The sequence below is a fragment of the Danaus plexippus genome, chromosome 15 (genome assembly GCF_018135715.1).
Source record: "Danaus plexippus chromosome 15, MEX_DaPlex, whole genome shotgun sequence".
NCBI lineage: Eukaryota > Metazoa > Arthropoda > Insecta > Lepidoptera > Nymphalidae > Danaus > Danaus plexippus.
Genome location: NC_083547.1, coordinates 5,131,662 through 5,146,754, shown reverse-complemented (window position 1 = coordinate 5,146,754; position 15,093 = coordinate 5,131,662). Strand labels below are relative to the sequence as shown.

General features: G+C 30.6%; 1 long non-coding RNA gene across 1 annotated transcript; it reads right to left on the bottom strand.

Annotated features, from left to right (window-relative positions):
* Positions 1–12,318: 12,318 nt before the first annotated feature.
* Positions 12,319–13,151, bottom strand: LOC133319228 (uncharacterized). Its single transcript, XR_009752912.1, has 2 exons — positions 13,025–13,151; positions 12,319–12,864 (listed from the first exon to the last, which is right to left on the bottom strand). It is a non-coding gene; the product is annotated as an uncharacterized LOC133319228 (long non-coding RNA).
* Positions 13,152–15,093: the final 1,942 nt, after the last annotated feature.

The following is a 15,093-nucleotide window of genomic DNA, read 5'->3' as shown; positions in this document are numbered from 1 at the left end:
AAATAACCGGCCATAAAAGCTTTTTCCGTCGACATTTTTATATTGTACATATCCGGAGTCTCGCACGTATGCTGTAGATAGCAGATAAGAAATTTAAATAAATCTTTGTCTTTAACGGTCGATACGTATTTGTTTTAATTCTTTGATAACAAAATGTGATTATTCTAAAGCTCTATTCAATCCCAAATATATTTTTTGTTCTGTTAATGGTGGATGAAGCAAACATATAATTCTGCACAAGATGCTAAATTTTATCTACCAACAAATCCCGACTACGTGCTTTCGTATAATCACGTGGATAGAGAAGCATGCTCATCTCATTCCCTCCAAGTTTACTTAATAAAAATTTATAAAACATGAATATATTTCAAACTATTCTGTTGTAGCATAATTTGTTCACTTAAATACCACAAAATTTCTGACACGCTAACATTTCGACCAAGTCTAACGAGTGTATTACTTTTTAAAATTAATAAAAGGATTATAACTTGTATACAATGGGGAACAAAATAAAGAAAAATAGCATGTAATAGTTTCGGAAGGCCCAAACTGTTTCAATTTCACGGGACGTTTGCTGTGCGTCAAAGACGTCCCACGGTATCATTTTAAGAAGACCTACACTGTATAGCACTGTTTGTGTTCCCACATAAAAACGAAAAATACTGTAAGGTCTTTAATGTATTATTTTTATCATTCGCGCAAGTCTTATAAATGTTCATGTATATTTTTTTTTAACCCATGTTTGCTTCTTTATATGTTAGTTGCAGATTTCAGCGTCTTCGTTAGTATTATAGTTATAGTATAGTAGAAATTTAAAAAGGAAAATATTACTGAGGCACGCTAATAAAACTTTGTATATTTTAAACTATTTAAAAAATAAAATAGAACCACTCGCGTAAATTCTTTAAGATTATCTGGAAAGCGCTAAATATCTACTTAGGCAACTATTCAAAGTGCTCGAAGCTTTTAAGTATTCCATGTTCACGTACATACATAAAATAATACTTAAAAGCACAACTTTTAGCAGCTAAGATACGAGAGCAATACGTCAAACTTTACAGTGACCCAAATAAGGCATTCGTTTATAACACAACACTAACCTCTATATTGTTAACAATAAATAAGCTATAAGTATATTCTGTACATATTCTTGAAACTATTTACTACATATCCTTGTATATTTAAAGATAAAAAATATGTTGAATGTTAAAATATCTTTTATTTTGTTCGTTTATTTCTTGAGAAGCTTAAACTACGTACAAGATAGGATAAATCCATTCTATTATTTAAGCTAAATCGTTCTAAATCTTTTCACTAGTCACGTCTTAAAGTAGATGTGTGGAAATATTGGCGTTAAGGCTCTAAGGTACACAATTCCAATTCATCCTTACATTGTCTGAGTGCAAAGGCGTGTCGGTCCGAAGTCGGCCTCCGTGAAAATTCAGCACCCGACGGAAAATATGGCCGCTGATGGAACCTTAATGTTTCCGACTTGGCCGGCTACTTGCGGTCAGCCACGACAACCGAAGTGTCCCCTATAAAACTTGCTACACAATTTAGTTTAAACACTTTTAGCGCTTTAAAACCCTTTTAAGCGATTATAGTTGTTAGGTGAGAAAATTTGTTTTATGGTTTTTGCTTTTAAAAGCGCTTACTTTAAACTTTATTGTCAATGTGTTACATGTGAACAGATACAAAAACTGTTACTACTATGATAGTAACTGATAATGATAAAAATTGTTGCAGTTTTAGCGGTTAGAGAGCTCATTAGCAGTTGTACACACAGCCGGACAACCGAGACGTATGATTGACATTACGGAAATGATTTCGCCTGCCGTCCCCGTTATCACAATAAAGGAATCATTTTGTGAAAATATTCGATGTTGAAGATATTATCGTAAACATTAACGTTTATAAATAATGATTAAAATATTCAAAAAGAAATTAAGGAGACTGAAATGACCAATTTTATAGCGTCATTATTTGTAAATGTTTATTACTATGAAATATTTGTTAAAATAAAGTTATGACATTCTTATTGCTAGTTTAAGTTAAAGCGTATATTCTAATTGAAGTTGCTTTTATAATCTAATGCTAAAGGACCTACATATGTGTAACAATGTGTTAGGTGAAGTTCAATACAGCAGAATTAACTTGTTAACCTGATATTCAGTGAATGGTCCATCAAAATGAGTGATAATGGTGCTTTTACTGTCAATTTTATTTGATCATATACGTTTTTGGTTTCATCAACAATAAAAATAACCGAACCAAAGAGAATTGGATTTGTGGCTGGGGGCCGAATTCATCACTGCGGCTGTTTTATGTCTAATTTATTGGTTTATTCATATTATATGGTTTGTATTTTTATATTTATGTTTAAAATATCTTAATATTGCAAATGATATAATAACAAAATAAAAAAGATATTTTAAGAATCGCTTTTTATGGATTTATAATGTTTATATAATAAAAATTCTTAACAAGAGACATAATAATTGTATCTAAAATTAACACATTGAAAATATGGTATTTGATCAATATTTGCATATGAGAAAACTTCCGCTGATTAAATTTTTGTTTTAATTTTTTCTCTCAACGACTCGCTGCATAATATATGAATTTCAACAAAAACATCTCGTAGCCTCTTTAATATTGAAATCGACATAAAACAATGCTCCGTATATACCAACACACAGATTGCCTACACAGTTTCTTTTTTTCAGTACTCGAAATTCCGGGAAACAATTTCCTAGAGATGATACCGTCGGGTGAAATAAAACGTAACAGAAAGTGAGAAAATCGTAAAAACAATTCCGTGAAAATTAACTCAATCGAATCGGTTTACGGTGGAAAATAAGTAAGCGTATGATCCAAGGTTACGAGGGCATCTTTATATTGCCTGTCATATAGATATACTCGATACGTCTTTATACCCTTTACGTCAGAGGTTACGGACGTTTCGATCAAGTTTCACTTCCTATATACTAATACGGTTCTAAAATTATATTGAGACTTAGAATGCTAATATAAAACCTCAACCTGGTTTGTCTTCTTGAAAATTCTACCCGTAAATGTTATGATAATAATTGTAGAAAGCAATTTTTTAAATTCCAATATTTTAAATATATACTCAGAAAAATCATAATTTAGAAGATTTTTTATTGTGACAAATATTTATAAACAATATTTGTTCATATTGTCACACGATATTTAGCAAACACCGCTTTTAATAAATACCACTTTCATAAAAAATATAAGCAACAAAGACTAATAGGAAAAAGTTTTATGAGGGTAAAAGTCGAAATTTTGCTAGTTAGTACAGAGAAATGAGATTCGCGAGACCACAGTGAGGCGAGCATCAACACTTATTAAAAGAGGATTAACTCGTTTAAAGTACGATTGAACTTCTGCTTCAGACTTTACAACCAAGGAGCAACCGCACAGAAACTTTGAAACATCGAAGGCTATGAAGTAAAGCTATTAAAAATTAATCAACCCACTTGAATGAATACGTGGCACCCTGATTATTAATTTGCTTGTTTTATCCTTTTAACTCTTGTACTAATATTATAAAACAAATATAAACAAAAGAAGACCATATTGGTTTCTTTGTTGCGAAATATTTACTGAACAGACCGCAAATTTATAACTAAACAGACATGTTATATCAATATACTATTGTTTGTTGTTTCTTTTGCGCAAAGAAAAACTATATTTCTCTGTTAAAACAAATTGGGGTCGGGCGTTAGTTTGATTGGAGGTTATTTGTTGCCTTTACAATGAACATTAGTGAGCTTGAACGTTCACCACCAGATCTTGTAATTCTACACATATAGCTGTGTATACTGCAGTTTACACTTACTAAAAATATAATTCATTGTACGACTTATTCTATTGGAATAGAGTTCAATTTACTAAAACTATTTATCGTTTCCTGTACCTGCAAAACTCATTCCCCCTAATGAATAGTAATGTGAGTGAGATATGGTGTGATTTAAAGAACGAAGACCTCACTGCACGTTTTTCGACAATCTTGTTTACAAAATTGAGATTAAAGCTTTCTCTACTGCGTTTAAATATAATAGGCAGTACTTATAAATATATAGTTTCTTTGATTCTTATGGAATAAAAAATCCAGAATATAAATAGTATTTAATGTTAGTATATGATAATAATAGCAATTATTTAATGATCTATGAATAAAAAATGTATTAAAGTTAGCGATTAAGTAAAACAGCTTTATATTAATAGCCTTTTATTTGAGAAAGCTAACAGAACAATTGTTTTGAGAATTCTCATTGTTGTTTAAAGAGGAGAACTATAAAATGTTTTTCATTTTCATAGTTCCATTTACGCATTGTTTTGCTGTGATGAGGGTGTGAGGATCATTATTTAAAATAATTTTATTATGGAATGTTCAAAAGCGGATCATTAATTGGGAAACGTATTAACTAAAACAATGATTTTTATGTTGATTATGGAAGACGAAGATTTTAAATTTGGAAACATTGTAATGCCTTATGTTTATTTTAGTACAATCAAATCAATAATGGTGCCTCTACATCTATACATCGGTTTTCAAAGAAAAGGGTATAATTGAACGAAATTACGGAGACGTACAATAATCGATTGAGGCAACATTTCATAACGGTGTCTGCTGCCAGTGGGACGGAATAGGGCAATTTCCCTTCACGCAAACAGATACGACAACGTTGTTTCGTTACAGAAAATCATATTGGATATGATAATATGTATAAAAAAATCTTAAATTGTTTCCTTTATATCAAACTTATGTTTTATTATAGAAATAGTGGTTTTTCTAGTGTTTGTTATTAAAGCATCGATTTTGAATATATCCATTTTATTGATTTAGTAATAAATTGTAATATCGGTAGTTGTTTCATTTTTTCAACACGATGAAGAAGAACAGTTAAAAAAATATATTTTTTACTATTTTCGAAATATGCAGTGGAGTAAATTATATTTTATTAGAAGACTTATGTTTGAGCCATCCTTAAAGAAAATACTTTAGATTTTTACGAGAAGAGTAAGCAAAAATTTGGTAGGTCTATTGTCTGAAACCTTCCCCTAGAGCACAATAAAGTGTTGTTTTCAAATAGACATTAATGCAAAAAGGTCTGAGTATACATTTAAACAAATTATGAGGTCATGTGTAATGAATACGTGAGCAATCTATCAGAATTAAAGGACCCTTTTACTGACACTATATGATCGATGTGAGGAAATGAAGACGATATTTTTCTGAAAGTATGTGATGTTGAGAATCGATACTTTATCACGATGTGTCAGACAATATCGATACTTAAGATTTGTATTATTTTGTTTGAATGAAATAACTACAGTTCTCTTTCAATATTTTTCTTTTTTAATTACTAGAATTTTTTTGAATTATTGTTTATTGTCTTCAATTGTGTTGTGAGATAAAATTTTCTTTAGCATTTGTTATGATATAGGTTAAATATTAAATATTACTGCTTTGTAATAATTGTAAATTTGAAAAATATTTTTATTTGTCATGACTTGTTTAGAATATATTTTAGGAACATAAATTAATATACAAAGGAAAAGGGATAACTCTTTTTCTTTTTTATGCACTCATCCGTTTGGAATAATTTATTACGGGATTTTAAAAACACGCGTCCTCCGCACCTTGCTTTAAGCGAATAAGCTTTTAAGAATGTGTGAGAATTATATCATGCGATTTTATCGCTAATTTCTGAAACCTCTGCAATATTTTAATGATGATAAATAAGATATTATGTTTATGATTAAGCGTAATTGTTGCCCCAAGACAATTCTTATTTATTTTATGTATGTTAATAATTTTTAATACCTTTTTTCTAATCGACAACAGAACAACAACTTCTTTTGGTTTAAGTATGTATCTCAAAAATGCTTAAGTTATGAAAACATAACTTTATATAAGCCTTCAGTATCTACTTTTTCGAGTATCGAGTATAGGATGTCGTTACTATTCTAGTCACTTTTAAGTGACCTTTGCCCTAAAATTATAAAGTAAATGGTAATTAATCCTCGCTGATAAGTAATAAAAACTTTCCAATATACACGAGCAAACATAATCCCAGCGATATGAAACGAAATATTATTTTATGATTGCCGTACAACGATTCTTGAATGGCGTATTGATGCCGCGGAACGGATGTGTTATTATTTACTGTGCTCTCATCTTCGGCTGCGGTTCAATCGCTTCCAATCGAGTCCGCATGCATCGCTATTGTGTTTACCGAAGGCTCCACTGCTCATGTCGATTGCCCATCGAAAGGATTGAACGAACGAAAGCCATTTGCGAATGAATCCCTAATGTTGATATCGTCTAATTATGCCTTCGCATTCTTTTATAATGAAAATATCAAGACATGCGTGACTTATCTTTATTAATATTCAAAGTATATTTTTTTATTTATTGAATGCTAGTTTTTTATGAAATATATGAAGAAAAAGATTAAGACCCTTATTGATATTAAATTTTCACCAATATACGAAAAAATTTCTATTAATATATTCTATAAATATAGTGTTAAAAAATGTTCTACAAATTATGAGTAATTATAAATTATAAGCTTTACTAATCTATGACCAATCTTTTTTCCTATTCATCTACAACGGATCTATCATTAACTTGACAATAAAAGATTGTTATTTGATTCTATAGTCTCGGTTAATTAAAAAAGCAGCATTTCTAAATGGAAATAGAGTGCGAGTACGTCCAGAGTAATTGCTTTCGCATCGCAAAACAGATATGTCGCTTTAATTAGCTAGTTTGCGACCTGAAACTTCGGATCGATATAACGTATCTGATAAATAACTTCCCTTCTCTCTATTTTTTCCACGGAATAATAATACCTTATCAGATAAAGAATAGAGGTGGAGCTATTGAGATTAACAAAAATATATATTTGATTTATCAAAGTACGTCAAATTTAATAAATTAATCATTTCCAAAATAAACAATGACAATGATTAGAATAGGCAAAGCTCATCTTTAGTACTGTTTAAGGACGAGATGTATTTATGCATAAGACAACACCAACATTCAAGCTCAACACGATTTCGCCCATAAATTCCTGAAACTGCCCTCTGCGGTACTCAACCAAGTACGCTCATTTATTTGCACCATCTCTGATTACACGATAAGGATCTAAATAACAACAAAACCGATAATCTACGTCGATTCAAATGTAGGTATATTATATGAGTGTTAAAACTGTATATCAATAATATATTAGTTATATACATGAATATGTTCTATGATTAAATTAAAAGTGTCAAAATAAACTAAAACTATGCGCTCAAATTAAGTATCTGTCTGTTTGCAAAGTTGACCTTTCAGATTCATAGCGTGCAAATAGGGAGCGGCGGACGGTTGACTCAGCTCTTGATTCACCATGTTTTCAATGCGCCACTCTCCTGTGCCGCTTGTTGTCTCACTTAGACTATATTTACTGATAATATGTAATCAAATTAGGGAATAATAATATGTAAATTATAAAATATAAAAAAAAATAGTTCTTACAAAAGCAAAATAATAGCCATTTGAATGCTGCTTTAGATCAATTCTAGCTAAAATTCAATTTAGTTGACGACAATCGAACGTCCTTTATCTATGCACAGAAGATCCTTTTATTTGATGGGTTCCTCGGATATTATTATCCTTGCAAAATAAGGATGACGCCTTTAGTAAAAGTATGGATAAGCAATAAAAATTAAATACATTGTTTTATTATATATTTACTTAATATTCATGTGTAATGGATTGTATCAGTCCATATAAATATTGATTTAATAAATACAAATACTAACGTCATATTTGGACACTGTAAAAGTGTAATAATGTATGTATATGTATATATATATATGGGACATATAAATTGAAAATTTGTAACTTTTTCAAATAGGTCAACATCAATTAATATAAAATCAACTATGTTCGAACGCGTCCTAAAACCAACGTTGAATATTCATCACATTTAGATAGAATGGAGCGATAGACCCACATCAGAAAAACATCAAAAATGCATCAAGCGGAAACATCCGTCTATATTGTAAGAGCAATATTGTGTCTCGGCCGCTCTGCTTAGCCAATGATCTACGCTTTCCCGAACGTTCTTAGTGATCAACAACAATGTAACAATGTAAAATTTTAATGAATTATTATTCCTTTTCTTTTTCATTAAAATAAGTTTTCCATAGATATAAACAATATGTTGGAAAAGGTATAAATTAAGGTAATATAGCATTGTAATGTTAAATTAATATTAAGTATCGTTTAGAAGGACTCATTAATATTAAAGTTTGTATACCTAACTACTACTTCCTAGAATCATAGATAACAGATTGTTAATTGCTGAGTAGCTACGTTATTTTATACACATATGGTAGATTCGTTCGTGTAAATGTTATTGATAAAACTTTAATATCACGAGATAAAATATAAATAAGTAAAAAATATATAAAAATGTATGTAAGAGTATATATAAAAAACAGTCTTATTGGTTGCCCATTCTTATCTGAATTATTTTTTATATATATTTGAAGCCTTAGGAAAAGTTATAATAGAATTTTAAAAAGTGACTAAATTTATACAGTGATGATAGAGAAAACAAAATAATTAATTAATTTATAATAAATAAATCTGAAACTGTTGAAATCGCAAAGAAAACAAGAAAGATTTGGTTTTATTTTCATTTGGATACATATTTTCCTTACCCCAAAATTGTCTTGGTGGCTTCCATACGATGTAATCTCGAAGTTTCATCTGTAGCATTCAAAATATTCCTTTCAGAGCATGTGTGCATGCACCAACGAGTATTACTTACTAAGAGGAATACAATACAAATTCAAAATGGTAAGGCAACGTTATTACTTTTTAAACTGGCCTGAAGATTTATGCAGCTCACATATGGATTCATGTCATTCATTTTTTTATTATCATTTTAATGACATTCACTACTTGTTATAACATTCATACTTTTTTTTTCAAAAGTCCAATTCTTTAACCTTTGTACTGCGCGTTTTACAATACTGAATATAAAACACGCTATCTGCGGTCTGAAATATGAGTAAAGACATAAAAGTATTAACAATCAATGATATTTCAAAGATCAATAGGAATTAAAATTCTTTGTTTCTTAACAGCTTATTTGAGTCCAGCCTGGTGACCCCACATATAGAAAAGGAACATTGTTAACGTTTTTTTGGATAATCCATTGACTTCTCAAACATTGTAATCTTGGTCTTTCGTTTTAAAAAAAGGAGTTATGTGTCACAGTTACTCATTAAGTAGAAAAAGTGAGGCCGAACGTCAATGACCAATAATTTCTTTTTCAAATGGGTAACTTCTTTGTGTGCATGTTATACAGTTTGTATAGTTTTCTCTTCTTCAAGAGAAAATATGATGTGTTAGACTTAAGACTACATAGACAGTGCTTTTAACGAGGACAAAAATGACGGGTCTAGGATTAAAACCTGTATAAATGTACAATAATTTTTTGAGCCCTTCCCAGATTCTTAGTTGGTACTTGGTGAGGTCTCTTTAGAAGTTACCAGTATATCTTTTGTAAGGGCCAATGCGCACTGACTGATTACACTTTTCGATTCTATATAAAATACATATACATACATATATATGCGATATAAAAATTTTACGAGTTTTTAGGAGAAACTTCTGACATCCAAAATTTAGACGGGTACATCGTTGCGACTATGGCGCTTTTCACATTTTATTAGATATAATAAGATTGCATAGCTAGGGAACTAAAAACCAAATTAACGGTTAGCCTGATTGTAAAGAACTTTATTTACTACAGATACGGTGTTTTACTTAAAATTTTACATGGTGCTGATCCCTTCAGGTCACGTTTAATGTTAGAGAAGGAAATGCGTTAACTGAGCTATGTTAGTCTGTACTGGACTGGACGTGAGTAAATCTTTGATAAGGCTTTTACATTAATGACAAAATATCCCCTGGATGAAATGGTAGAGAAATAGTCACCAGGAATTGTGTTTTCTTAAAAAATTTTGCTGCCGCAGTCTCAATAGGGAAAAAAAGTTTTTTTTTGTATATCTCATCAGACAAAGGTAGTGTCATCGTCAGAGATAACGTCTTTTGGTTTCTAAGGTCCACAATTCATCGATATCGCTATACACTTGAAGCTGACCGATATTTATCCATCGGTATCACATTTAATTTCCATTGAAACACTTATTTAACGGTCCATGTTAGTAAAATTAAAAAACTTACCTTAAAAAGGACTCGCAAAGTTCGTTGCAAAAGCATCGTTAATGTAAAATGACAAAATTTAAAATTATTACTGAATTTATTGATAGCTTCACTTAGCAAGATTATTTATGTTCAGTGTTCGGTGATCAACATGCATTTTCACTATTTCTAAATTTAATTTTCATTAACAATAAATCTTTTACGACTGATGTCAAGGTATGTTCCCAAATAAGTCAGGGTTTTAAGGAGTTTAACGAAATTTAGATGAAAATAAAAATGAACGTGAAGAAAGCCTAGAAGTTAATTGGATCTATAATGAAGGACTTATTAAGTACGAATAATTGTTTACTCTTTTTTTGGGACTCTCTTTATCTGTCTGTGAAATCACCCTAATCTCTTAAATTAGCAATCCGTGTAACCTTAACAAGTTTTCAAAATATTAGCTTTCAAAAATTTAAGTCGCGTATAAAAACCACGTTTTAATGGTCTTGGATATATTTTTACTTTTTTATCCATAAAAATTATTGCTCTATTTTCTCTAGATTTTGTTAAATTTTATAATATATTTTTGATTAAAGATACAATGTTTAATATCATCTCATATAATGTAATTAACTATTTGAATTACCGTAGTCAACGTTTTCAACATAATCATTTCGTATCGTAAACAGGTCGTTGCGTACACAGCATTAATTCCACTATCTTTCAATATTTACAAGTGATTTATACAGATAAGAAATACGTAAATCTTACACAATGCGGTGAGAGGGTTATAAACTAATATTAACAAGCTAGTATCGCAAACCGCAAGATCATGAAAATGTGGCCGACCCCTGTACAGTATGGATAACTTCCATGTTTGCACACCATACATTATTTATCACATTAGTTATACCTTGTTTACGTTGGTTGTCGTTTCGCAAACGACCCTTCAACTGCTAAAGTAAGAACTGTGTGCTTTGTTCTACATTTGATCATTATATAATGTTTTTATCTTTAAATAATTTATATTAAAATATAATAAACTAAGTTATTTTTCAATGAAATCCTAAACCCTCGTTGTGTCATAATATATTCAAGGCAGAATTAAGATTTGTATTTGATGGTTCATGAATCAAAATTTAAAAGTCTTTAACTGAAGTCAAGCGCCTAGTTGTAATAGATGTCTTTCAAAGTCTGTAAATCTAAGAATTAATTCCTAAATTACATTATTTTGATACCCTTGTACCCTAATAGACCAATAGAAGTTGTAGTGTCGTATAAAGTGATTAAAGTAACATCACTAAGGATTTGTAGGCATTTCAGAGAATTATAAAGTTGCTATCATTGGCCGCAAGCTTATTTACAGAATAACAATTTAGTTGTTTATGACCTCAAATTTTAATTAATTACGTCCTTTACAAAAAATCTATTCCTCTCGAGAAGGATTTGAATGTTTGGTGAACGTATGTTCCATTGTAAGTAACTATTATTCATGAACAATGTACAGAAGTTTTTGTTAGGTCGACAAAGTCAGGAAGAGTAAATACAGAGTGGAAATCGTAAAAATGACTCGTTTGTCAATACCTTTTGAAATACGGTAATGGAAATACGAAATAAAACAGAAAGCAAAGTATGATTAGTGTGTGCAATACATCCTATTGTCAGGTTTTACGGTCGCTCGCCTGCAAAATCTATTCTAAATGGAAATATTTAAATGTTTTTCGCTAGCATTTCATCTGTTTCTAAATGTTACAAAAGATTAAATGTTCTCAGCTTAATACGTAACAGAAATTATCATAATTAACGCTTATTTTTTTATAACAACAAAACTTGTAAAGAAAATTGTAATTGAAGGAAACTTATTATAGATGTTAAAAGTTTTTTTTTTGTTTTTGAGTTTATACAAATAGAATTAAGCAAATTCAATTTTGTTTTCAAAGTGATATATATGTTAGTTTTAAAACATACAAAAGACTATTAGTATAAAGCAACCACGAATGCAATCAATTGGAAAATGGAAATCGTCTGGTTAGACCTCTGACAGTCTTTGTTAGGACAATAAATGAAGTATGTTCATGGGTGGAAGATTCTTTATTTTTTTACATTGTCCGTATAAATAATATTTAAATATCATTACTCCTTACTTAATACTGAGAATACTAAGTATTTAGTATTGTTTCGTTGTTAACATATTTTTTTTACAGATGCAGTCTTTACTTTTTCAAAGATTTAGGCTACGTGAAATTTGAACAAACTAATCCCTATCATTAACAAAATTGCTGTTACAATAGCATCATCAATAAATACAATAAACGGTGACTGTAGTTAACTAGTTTAACTTTAAATATGCACAGGGGATATGCATAGAGCCATTATAGCCAATGTATACCCACACATAAATCTCTGCAGTAATCACAGTGATACATAACCGTTACAAAGAATAAAAAGAATCAAGGTACAAAACTAGTGATCAGTTGATGTGGTGAATATCTCCCCGTTCGGCGTTCGTGAGATTAAAAGACCGGTGCAGTTGTTTGCGGTGGCGCTCACATTGTCTGAACACTGCTGCACTGCACTCCACGCCACCCTTCGTTATGATTAATGTGGGCCGTATTTACCTACAAATAAAATGTATATCGCTGGGGATAGATTGCACAGCAATTTCAGTTTCCATACCCATTTCTGTTATGTATGACTGAATGCGGCAAGTTTTTATGGTTATCGCTTTTTAATTAAATTATGATATTCTGTCTACATTTATTTCGTTCATTTACTAACAAAGATAAATTTAGGGGTAAATAATTTCAAATATTTCTATCCAGGAATTGTTTTATAGTGGCTGTCCTCAAGGCGGCTTGAAGATTTATCGCAGTCGGCCTCAACCACTAACGACGGCCTAGCTGCCCACCGGCCCGCTGACTGATGCTCTACATTTGTTTCAACTGATTTACTTTCCCACTCGCACACATTTGCACGACTTACACAAGGATATCGATTTATTTATATAACATTTGTTATTATATATACAATGAGTAAACTAGAATCTTGTGATCACGCGGCAAAATAATGTCTTCAATTATTATAATTATAGCGCCAATAATCCAGGATGACATTACTTCAACCTACCTTTGTATAAAGTAAAGGTATCTTAAGAACTACGGTCACTGTCAAGATAATGCTAAAGTATTTAATTTAGAGTTGTAGTCTTTATCATTCGATTGAAATCCAAATGTCTGGCTCGTTTACCTCGTAAAGTTTTCATTAGAAGCGGGTGTAAGTTTGCGGCGAATGTGCGAGCGGGAACGTTTGGCACAACGCTGATAACACAACAAACAACTTGTTACAAACGTGTTTAGTTTTAGTTATTGCTTCGAGTTCGACGCTTTAACTCATTGTTCTAATAATGAAGAGGGTGCTATCTGTGTAATTAAGCTCTGGTTTTGTACGTTTTATTTATTTTTTTGCATTTTTTTAATTAGTAGAATGCTCTGTAGCTTACAATTTTGATTGTATAAGTGCATTTCATAATTAAGAGATATTCAATTCGTTTTAATTATAACTATACGATCAACGCACGATTACATAACAGTCGGATGTTTCGCCGTTGTCCTGCATGTATCTTTTTTTTTGGTTGACATTCGTTAGCTGGATGTCAACAGATGTATAGACCAAACGTAAATTGGGAATTTGCGTGGCTCGGAAATTCCTGTTTGCCAAAAGATAGCAAGATCTTGTACACGTTTTAAATTTGATCTCCTGATTTAACAACACAACAGGTTTTTAAAATATAACTGGAGACATAGTTTGACGATATTTCATCAAGTATATATTTGAATGTGTAACTTTTACATGTCTTGGTAAATAAAATTATATATATATATGTCATAAAACTGATATTTTAATTAAATATTCTTATTTTTAAAAAACATAACAATATAATTTATAATTAATGAAAACAACAAATAAATGAGTGCCAGTTATGTTATAAAAAAAATTACAGAACCTATTATATGAACCCGCATTTAGGATCACACATTAATATATGAATCGGTTATGAAAAAAGATTAAATACTACAAGATAAGTTGTGTGAGTCTAATTTTTATGCTGACTACTGTTCGAAATAGATATGAAATAGCACTTACTAATATTTACACATAGATATAGATTTAAAGAATAGTTATATTTTCATATTTTAAGTCCACATGTGATGGTATTTTAATATTTCACGTCATAAAATATGAAATCAAAATCATACCGTTCTCTTGTTCAATAAAAAAATATAACACTGTTCGTAGAAAAGTGGTACATGAGGCACACTTATACTTTGTCTTTTGTACGTTACACGATGTTAGGCCAAGGGGCAGGAAAAGGAAGCGGTTTATCTTTGGTCCGGAACACAGGAAGACGTACGCCCGCTCCGTCCTGCGCCGTTGGATTCCTTTAGGCTTCACATTTGTACCGAATATCAATTATAACGAAAGGTGCTTTCTAAAATGCCAAAGGTATATGCTTTATACGTATACAACTGTCTGACAGTAAAATTATGAAATATTTGTTATATTTTATGTTGTAGATTAAGATAACGTTACTATCAAAATAAGCAAATTATAATATTATATGAATTTATCATATAAAACTATGAGTTTCATATATGATTTTTATCCCTATTATAGACCCGTCCGGCTTTGTTCTTCAGCGCGCCCCGGTCGCCGGTCGATCTTTAGGGAGCTTTTTAAATAAAATAGCGACATTCCTTTCTAAAGGAAATTTTAGCTTAGAATAAACTTAGTTCATTCTAGTATGAGCATTAATATTTTCTTGATATTATTCTCTTTATATTTTAATA